Genomic DNA, 9,636 nt, shown 5'->3' on the forward strand with positions numbered 1-9,636 from the left:
AGTCTTACCAATAAAGGTTATTATTAAGAAGTGGAATTTTATTGGCTGGATTATTTTTCCTTTTTGTCTCCCCTTTGCTGGTTTACTGTGTGGGGCACACGCGATTGCACTCTGGTTCCCCTTGCCCACTCACTTTCTCATTCAGTTCATCCTCTCCTGTGCTCTTGCGATCGAAGCTTCCTTCTTCTTACGTGTACAGCATCCCGGAGACTACTTTCTGCAGTGTCAGCTTGGTGGACAGGAAATTGCGTAGTTTGCACCTGTTTTATCAGTTTATAAAATACAGTTGCTGGCTACGGCAGTTGGAAGTTCAGCCTGAGAAAATTCCTCTTCCCCATATGTTCGCAAGTGTGCAATTCCCACAGCGTACAGAGAGTTAAAAAAATGACTTCAATAAATGTGCCTTCAAGAGAAACAGCACGCGCCCGTTTCCAGCTTCCAGTTTTTAGTAGCGAGGTGAAAAATATCTTGGAGCAGCTAGTCTGAGACACAGTCTTTTAAAAGGAAAATTGCGTTCCCGGAGGGGAAGGTATTTATTTATTCAGATCAGATTGTTGGAACAATGAGGAATTCGATGAAGGTTTGCATTTTATTTTTGAGTGGGGAAACTGTTCTGTGATTCTGAGGGGAGAGAGAAGGCTGGGGTGAGGGGGGACATAGCAGGGTGGGAAGGAGTTCCCCGAGAACTCAGAAGCAAACAGCAGGACGCTACTGCCTCCACATCCCTGTGTCTTCCAGGGTTTGGTTAATCCCCTAGCACCAGTTTAGACTTCCCAGTTGTCAAAACACAGACATCTTATTTCCCCTAAATACTCTCACTGTGGAAGGAATGGGTTCAGCAAACGAATTCACAAGATGTAATGTATGCGTTAGATTTGATTGTGGCTGAAACCCCCAGAAGCCCGGAGCCTCCCTCAGTACCTGGACTGCTATTGCGTAATAAAGAGCAGAGGGTTTGTCCTGCTTACTATTTTCAGCCTAGAAGGCAAAACGGAGCCGCGTGAGAATTTACCAAGTGGGACGATTTCCTGTCAATATAAAGTTCTTTTCTGGGAACAGATTCCCCTGCACTCCCAAGATTCAAAACGTTTCCCATCTCTGGCGTTCTTTACCATTCATCCTGGACGTTCAAGGCTGGCAGATCTGGTCTCATCAAAAAAGCAGGATCTTGATGTCACGCCCACATCTGTCAGATCCAAGAGACGGTAATCTGTAAGGGAATCGGGCTTTAAACCACATCAGGTGGACGCTGACCTGGAAATCGTACTTCACCTCTTGGAACGTCGGTTCCCTCCACTGAAAACAGGAACAATTTATAGACAGCGAGTGCGTTGTTTGGCTTTGGTAGCGGTTCCGCCAGGGTGGGTCCCCCAAAACAAAAACTTCTTTCCTGCTAAAAGTCTTTTTTTCCGTCTGGGATCTAGTTGATGATGCACTAGATAACGCACCCGCTGCAGACGTCAGCCAGCCCGGCAGGAGGCAGCAGGATCCAGGCTGGATCTAGGAGAGAGTTGCCTGCACGGACTCTCTAGGTTGCCGGGTGGCACCCACGTTCCTAGACAGAACTGAATTTAGTGAACTACACATGCGCGCTGCTGGACGCCGGCCCGCAGGGTAAGAGGGGGCTCCGCCGGAGTGCGCCTGCGCTGAGATTGCTTCCGGAATGAGGTACTGCGCTTGCGTGTAGTTCTTTTCCCGTCCGTGGTTTCTTTTCCCTCTTTAGCCTCAGTTCAGGCCCAGGAGAGCCGATGATTGTATGTGCATCCACAGGGCAGACTTCCCTACCCTGTATTTCCTTGCTACGGTGCAGAAATAAAGGCCTTCGCTGTCCCTACCCGACTGTAAACCATGGTGCCAAGATAGTTCCCCTATGCCACCTGCGGACGTTCTGATTTTCTAACTTCTCACAGACGTTAATCTCCCAGCCACACGCCCGGACTTCCATCCCCTGAAGCTGGAGTTCTGGTGAAGGTTGCAGGTTGAGCTCATGAATTCTGATCTTCTCAGCATCATACAAAACGTCACTGGAAAATGACCTCAAGGGAATGTAATGGTTAAAGCCTTAGCATGCAAAAAGTGCACATAGAAAGTTAGAGCGATTCCAGAATGTGCCTGTTTTTCACAGCCTCTAAGTAGTTGTATCCGTTTGAAGCCAGATGTAGTCACATCTTTCTGGCTTGTCTTAGGCCTGGGCACAGCAGTCAGGGGTGGCTTTTACTGTCCTTCCTCTCATCCAGGCACCGATCGTTAGAGTTAAAGTTTGTCTGAATAAATCACAATCTTCTTATTGGAAAACCCGTACGTGCATCTTTCCAGAACCTCTCCCCGGGGAGAGTCACAGTCACAGGCAGGACCCGGGGATTTCAACGTGGGCTTGCTTTGGGGGGACCAATTTAACTTACCCTCCATGTGTGGAAGAAGGAAGTTGTTGGCAGAGTGATGAGTATTTGGGGGTTTATCATTTTGTTTGTTTGTTAGAAATTTGCTATAGACATTTAAAGGTGACTTTTAAAATGGATTCACTCCTTTTCATTTTCTGCATATGGATGTTTACCCCGTGTATTACCTGGTGCCTGCAGAGAACAGAAGAGGTTATCATATCCTCTGGAACTAGATTACAGATGGTTTTGAACCACCATATGGTGCCCGTTCCAGGCTCTCTGAAGAAGCAGCCAAGCTCCTGACTGCTGATCCATTCCTCTTGCCCCCGAGGTTAACATTTTTGTGCTGTGTCTGTGGTCAGGCTGTATCCCAAACTGTTAGCCATAAGTTGGCTGAGATCCATTAGCCTTGACCTGTTTTGAAATCCCGTGCAGGTTAGAATTCCTGCCGGTCCTGCTGACCTTTGGCTGCTTCAGTGTTATTTGTGTTTAATGGTAGTGAGTAGCGGCAGCAGGCAGGTGGGACCGGCAGCAGGTGGCGCCCTCTAGTGTTACGGCTCCTGTATAGCTCTAGGAACTGAGAATTCCTCAGCTCTTGACTTCTGGGCCCAAAGTATTTGAGACCCTTGTGGTTGAAAACTAGACCACTCTCCGGAGCTTTTCTAAGTGGCCGGGCTGTGGTTTTTATTCCATGACCCTTTTAATGGTCCGCCCGCCTTCAGTTTCTGCATTCTGGAGCCCCCACTCCAACCCGTGCCCAGTCCTCCTCCCTGCTCTCGTTTTGAGACAGGATCTCAGGTAGCCAGCCCATGCTGGCCTTGAACTTGAGCGAGCCGAGGGTAGCATTGAACTTGTGATCCTCCTGTTTCTACTTCTCAAGTTCTGGGATTGCAGGACATGCAATAGCAGCCCAGTTTTATGTAGTGTTGGAAATTGAGCACAGGACCGCGTGCCTGAGATCAACATTCTACCCACTGAGGTCCAGCCTCAGTTCATCAACCTCACCCTTTGTCCCGCCCACGACTTTAGTGTTTGCCTTCTGTATTCCTACCACCCCTTTTCTTGTTGTCCCAGCTGTCCCCTTGGACTCAGGTCTGTGTTTTATTGCCACGATGGAGGAGCTACCACCACCCCTTCACCGCCGCTGCCGCTGCTCTTACAAAACAACTGGTTAAAGGCGCCCTCTCAAAGTTGCAATTAAAGCTTGAAAGGTTTCAGTTATATTTTGCTTTGTCTATGTGATGGGCTTCTTCAAGAACCTAGATGGTATGGTTTTTCACGAAAGCAGTACAGACTACAGAAAGTGTGAAGCTTCTATTTTGAGCTTCGCTTGAAGGCCATGTTTGTAAAGAGCAACTGTGGGTGACCTGGAAAACTTTCTTGCTACATTGTTGGACAAGACGCAGAACTTCAAGTCAAAATAAGAACTTCAGACAAACAAATAGTCATCATCAATATAAGTCTGTCTCAAACATTGCATGGACCATACTAATATCAAAGGATCGTTTCTCTGAAATATTCATGACCACGAGTGTCCAGACTGTAATCTGGTCTGTGTAACAACTATTGCATGTTTTCCCTTTCCTGGCTGACTCACAGAACCTTCCCCACCTAGGACCTTTGTAGACATTGTTGACTCCCATCAGCCTGTCTTACCTTCAGGTGATATCGTACTGAACTCCTGCAACTTAGACTTTCCTGGGATTCTTTTGACATTACTAATTTAATATCAGTTTCTACCATAGACTTTGGGCTCATATGAGCTGTGCCTTCATCTTTTGTGAGTTAAGTCTCCATAGATTTGCAAAAGCCGCGGGACACCTCCCTCTCCCTGAGCGCTAGGCAGGTGTTAAGCACCATTAGAGCACTGTTAACAATCAGTGATAAATGCTCACAGTAACTCCTTCAGGTTCTTCCTGGAAGTGCACCTTCTCGTGCTCATGTTCTTGGGAATAAGCAGAGACTCTGATGTCTCTTGCTGCCCTGGCTGCCTTAAACAAAAGCGCTGTCAGCTGAACAGCCCGCCGAAGTCTTTTATACCAGCGCTCCCACTTTGAATTCTCTACAGATGCCTTGAGGAAACCACACAAGAATTGCAGCAACCATTCCCACCTAGGCCAGAGAGGAAATATCTCCCCCTTGTGGCCTAGCAGAGGGACTGCTGTGGCTGGCGCACGTGAGACGATTGGTACAATCATAACCCTTCATTTGCACGTGAGGTCCGCTTTAATTTGCAGGCTTTCTTCCGGACACATAACTGGATTGTTCACTTGGAGATTTGTCTGTGAGATGTTCTCATGTGCTGCCCATCTTGTGTTAAAATATTAGGGTCAACAAAAGGCTCCTCTTGAGTGGTCTTTTCCGGTCTGTGTAGCATGGCTGAACTGGTCGCAAACAATCAGCCTACATACCAGCGGCAGTGAAGTGGAGGCAGCTGAGTGGCTGTAGCTTGGCCGGTGGGGTGGCTGGACAGCTGCCTGACAGATGAGGAAAAGGCAGATCAGGGAGTGTGGCGAGTGTGCCGGCCCCCATCCCAATAATCTCGACACAGTGAAGGACTGTGTGCATTAATCTCAGACCTTAGTGGAAGTGCGCTGCCCCGCCTCTGGCCTTAGTGAAAATGACTGCAGCCTATGCAAGGTCATCTAGAATTTACCATGCTCGTCTTGCTTAGGGGTCCACTTTTCTAGGCGTGTGCAGACTGTCTGGCATACAGGATTATAGCTGGAACGTGTCTTCCTCTCCAGCTGCTAAAGAGTTTGAGAGTTGTTAGAAAGTTTCTCAACATCTGGCTTCCAAGAGCCATCCAGCCTGCTACCAGTGAAGGGACTGTTTGATTGTCAGCTCCCCACTCAAGGCTACCCAGACAGAAGGGAAGGTGGGCCTGTCAATCAGCCTGCTTCATCAGTTTTAATCATTCATTGAACACAGTAAAACTTTTGTTTATAAGGAAGACTTAAGAAAGCTGGACATAGGACTGATATTTTTATCGATACCTAATTAATACTTAATATTTAACAATACTTGACAGTGCTGAACACCTTCCTCATATCTCAGGGGGAGGCGGGTGCCTATGTTCAGCCCCACGTGGTCTAGCAGGCTGTTCATGCATGCACCCGCCTCCCCAGAACTGGGGAGCTATGACTAGCATTCTGTAACAGTTTATCAATGCTATATGTTCCTTAGTTCATTGTAACTTCTCAATAGCCCTAAAAAGTATACTATAAACTGCTTTAACAAGGGAAATCCCGAGTCAGATATTAGATAATCTATTGAGTTTATACACCCCCAAATGGAAGAGTTTCAACCTATGTCTCCCTTCCAAATGTTAAGGGATGACACTCTCGCTCCAGTGTTTTTGAACAACCCAGAGACCTCGTTTTCTTAATTTGCTAGACTTGACATTGATTGTATTTCTTTTGGGACAAGTCTCTCCTCGCCACTCTGTGGTGCTTGGAAACTGAATGTAGGGCCTCATACATGCTAGGCAAGGGCCCTATCACAGAGCTATGGTCACCTCCCCAATCCATTTACTTTATAAAAGTATTTATCTTATGTTTAACTATGTATCTATTTGGGAGCATGCTCATTTGTGATTCAGGAGACAGAAGAGGGCATCAGTTCTCCTGCAGCTGAAGTTACAAGTGGGTGTGAGCCATCTGACCAGCATGCTGGAAATCAAGCTCTAATTGAACAAGGTTTTCAACTCTGAGCCTGCTTTCCAGCTAGCCCAACCCCATTTTCTTAATTAGGCAAATGCAGTCATTGCAGTCTCCGATTCATTCAGCAGTTTTGGACTGTCAGAGACCACAGTGTGTGCCTCTCATCGATTCCGTCTCCCATCATGTGGTTGAAAGGCTGCTCACAAAAAGGCGCTCAAGAATTAGCTGCTCTTCTTGCCTCCCTCGTTTTCAACCAATTGGCTGAAGGATTCTCACTGGGAAAATAAGGCAGAGGTCCTCAGCGGGCAGCACAGAGCTGAGGAGGGCTCCAGAGTGGAGCAGAGGAACCTTGACATGCTATTCAGCGTGAGAGCACGGGCAGGTTGGTTCTCTGCGAGTAGCCTACCGGGCTCTTGCCCTGGTGGTTGCAGGAGAATTACTCCCTGGTACGATAAATGAGGAGTGTAAATTCTATCCACAACAAATTATTCTTCTCTCTCGGTCTCATTTTCTGTTTACCCAGCAAAATTTAATAGTAATCTTTACCCTAGTTTTGCCCTGGCCTTTGACACCCTCATTTTTCCAAACAGTAAGGAGTATTTGGTAAAATATTTCATAAGATAAAGCTTCATGTCCCGGTGTAACATGATCCTCAGTCAGGGACCCCTGAGCAGTATTGTGAGCACTGGGTCTCCTGTGTCTTCAGCCCTGACAGTTATCTGTGCCTTAAGCTGTGTGACGTCACTCTCTATTCCCTCCAGTGGATCCAATGCCACCCCCACTACCCTGATAAGAACATACAGTTTGAATGATGATCTACAATTATAAGACAAGTGAGTTGTGTGTTTTTAAGTGTTTTCTAGTTTAGGAAGGTCATTTTTAGTTGCACATTTGATAATAAGTGCTTTTAAATTGGATTTCTATAATTCAAGTCGCACAGTTTCTTAGAAATATGTATGTTGGTAAACCAGTGTGCTGTGGTTTTGTCTAAAAAAGAGAAAACCTGTAAGAATACTTTTTCTTTAATTAAAAAACCCTTTAACTTTTAGTTGGCATGTAAAATAGTACATTTTGTTGTGAGATTTTTCACACGTATATGCACTTGTACTTGGCTTACATTTCCCCCCGACCACACTTATCTGCTACTTCCGACTGGCCACTTTACTCCTCCCAAATAGTCCCTCTGTGTTTTCAATATCTAAATCTATGTATATCAATACTATGTCATATATATGTTAATATCTATATCTGTCTATCTATTATCTATCTATCTATCTATCTATCTATCTATCTATCTATCATCTATCTATCTATCTATCTATCTATTGAGCTGATGAATCTAAACACTCTATAAAGAGCTTCAGATTGAAGAGGAAAGTAGAATTGTCCCTCCCCAGGTCTCAGCTCCTGTGCTCCTGTGTTCACTGAGCCTTTTATTATCATGATACAGTTAGTCTATCTGTGCCAGGAGCTGCTGGCTTCATTGTTCAGATTCTCGTTGCTATGTTCTGTCTCCCAGGAAGTTTGAGGTAGAACAGGGCTGTCAAGTTTCCTTGACTGCCAATATGGATATTATAATTTCTAAGGACTGAGCATGTACGTGTACACACATGCATGCAGGACACATGTAAGTGAAGCTGCAGACTCATCTTGTATTATTATTCTCCACCTCACTATCCCCTGAACTTTTCTGTTTCTTTGTGGCTTGCCACAAGTATTTTGAACACCACTGTCCGTGAAAGTAATTGGTTTTAAAGAGAGGTGACTTTCAAACCCTAGAATTGCCTATAGAACAGGTCTCCCCAGAAACCCCAATATCTTCAAGTGTAAAATAAATATATCACAAAGAAGTCCTCTTAGGTGATGTTTTTAGAGCAAAATGAGGACAAATGTATGAGCATACCCACTGTTTATCTGATAATGAAGAACTGTTGGGTCCCTTTTGTACACCATAACATGAGGTCAGCAGCATCCTTTTTTGTTTGTTTATTCGAGGAAACTGAAACAATACAAGTAGGACGCAGAATCTAATGGAGCAAGACGGTGGGAGCTTGTCAGAGACTTGGGATCAGGGGACATTGCTGACTAAAGGCCAGGAAGTGGCATGGCAGACCGTTTGCAGTCAAGTTATACCTGCTCAGCTGAACAGTTCTTAGGGCTCAGTTTTTGCTTTTGTCAAGGCTTTGACAAGTTTCTTGTACCTTCCCTGCTGTGGGTTCCACACCTTCGTGCCTTTAGTGCCCACTGTGAATTTTCATGTCTGTTGTGGGCTTTAGTGTGACAGCAGACATTGCATTTAAAACTGGGGATTTTCATGTCTGTTGTGGGCTTTAGTGTGACAGCAGACATTGCATTTAACACTGGGGATTTTCATGTCTGTTGTGGGCTTTAGTGTGACAGCCGACATTGCATTTAATACTGGGGATTTTCATGTCTGTTGTGGGCATTAGTGTGACAGCAGACATTGCATTTAATATCTCTAAAACTCATTGCATTAAAGGCCATGCAGAGACAACAGCCTCTTCATAGGCAAACCATGAAGAATAAAGACTTGATGTATCAAGAGAGACAATTGGGGGCATTTGGAGGTTTTCAGTGCCTTTGAGTTCTCTGATTCTTCCTTTTCTCAGTAACTCCCACATGGGCACAACTACCGTGCCCACCAGTTAGCTTACAAGAGCAGAAACATTTTAACCAATGCTGATCTGAGACCAGCTTGTTTTAGTCCACAGGTGCTGCTGCTGGGTACCAATTTGGACCAAATCCAGGGACCCCTTTACCTGTCATAAAGGAGGAAGATACTTCTTTATTCTAGTTGATGTTATCCAGGCATCTATCATGAAGTGCATTTTCACAGGTCTCTTTTATTCACTCACGTGTAGAGAAACACAGAGACCTGACCGCACTCATGGCGACCAAGCCCGTCCTTCACTACTCCATTCCCGGGGCAGAATGGAGTCTGTCCGCTGGCTCCTGGCTGCAGCTGGAGTAGAGGTGGGTTCTGAGATGAGCGTCTTAAGCTGGACTGAGTTGACTGAATCAACTGCTTTCCTCAAGTAAGCTAGATGATGTTTCTCACTGAAGGATTTATTGAAAGTTTCTGTTAGAATAAAATTTTAATTATTAAGAGAGTAACAGGTTTGACTTAAGAAAATTTCAAATGTTTCTTATCAAGGAGTATTATTTCAAAACAAGCATAAGAAACATCACTTTTACAGGCCTTATTTTTGTTTAAATAAACTGAAAAACAATCTGTGTCACTTAAGTACCAATGAGAGCTGTGGGTACGGAATGATGATGTTGAATTACTGTTTTGGTTGGGATCGACTATTAGAGTTATTTTCACACAATTCCTATGCTTTAGAAAACAAATTAAATTATTGAAGTATGAAATATGGTCGTGTATTTATTAGCAATGGGGGAAATTCTGAAAAATACATCATGCAAATTTATCTAACTATGTATTTGTTTCTATTGTATATGTGCGTGAGTACGCACGTGGCATGTTGTTTGTGTGCGTGTGTGTATGTGTGTGTGTGCGTGTGTGTATGTGTGTGTGCATGTGTGTATGTGTGTGTGTGCGTGTGTGTGTG

General features: G+C 44.9%; 1 protein-coding gene across 4 annotated transcripts in view; it reads left to right on the top strand.

The window, feature by feature from the left end:
• The first annotated feature begins 323 nt into the window (after window positions 1–323).
• The window catches only part of LOC126489682 (glutathione S-transferase-like), a 48,054-nt gene continuing 38,741 nt past the window's right edge, over window positions 324–9,636 (top strand). For 2 of the 4 annotated variants that reach the window (XM_050124073.1, XM_050124075.1), the window contains exon 1: window positions 324–1,614. The gene's annotated coding sequence lies outside the window, so the exon portion shown is untranslated. Of the gene's footprint in view, window positions 1,615–1,646; window positions 1,669–9,636 lie in introns of those variants that run through there. The other 2 variants (XM_050124072.1, XM_050124076.1) reach the window with 2 other exon arrangements.

This window comes from Alexandromys fortis, unplaced genomic scaffold, assembly GCF_014885135.2.
Source record: "Alexandromys fortis isolate MF-2015 unplaced genomic scaffold, M_Fortis_MF-2015_v1.1 scaffold_207, whole genome shotgun sequence".
NCBI classification, from domain to species: domain Eukaryota; kingdom Metazoa; phylum Chordata; class Mammalia; order Rodentia; family Cricetidae; genus Alexandromys; species Alexandromys fortis.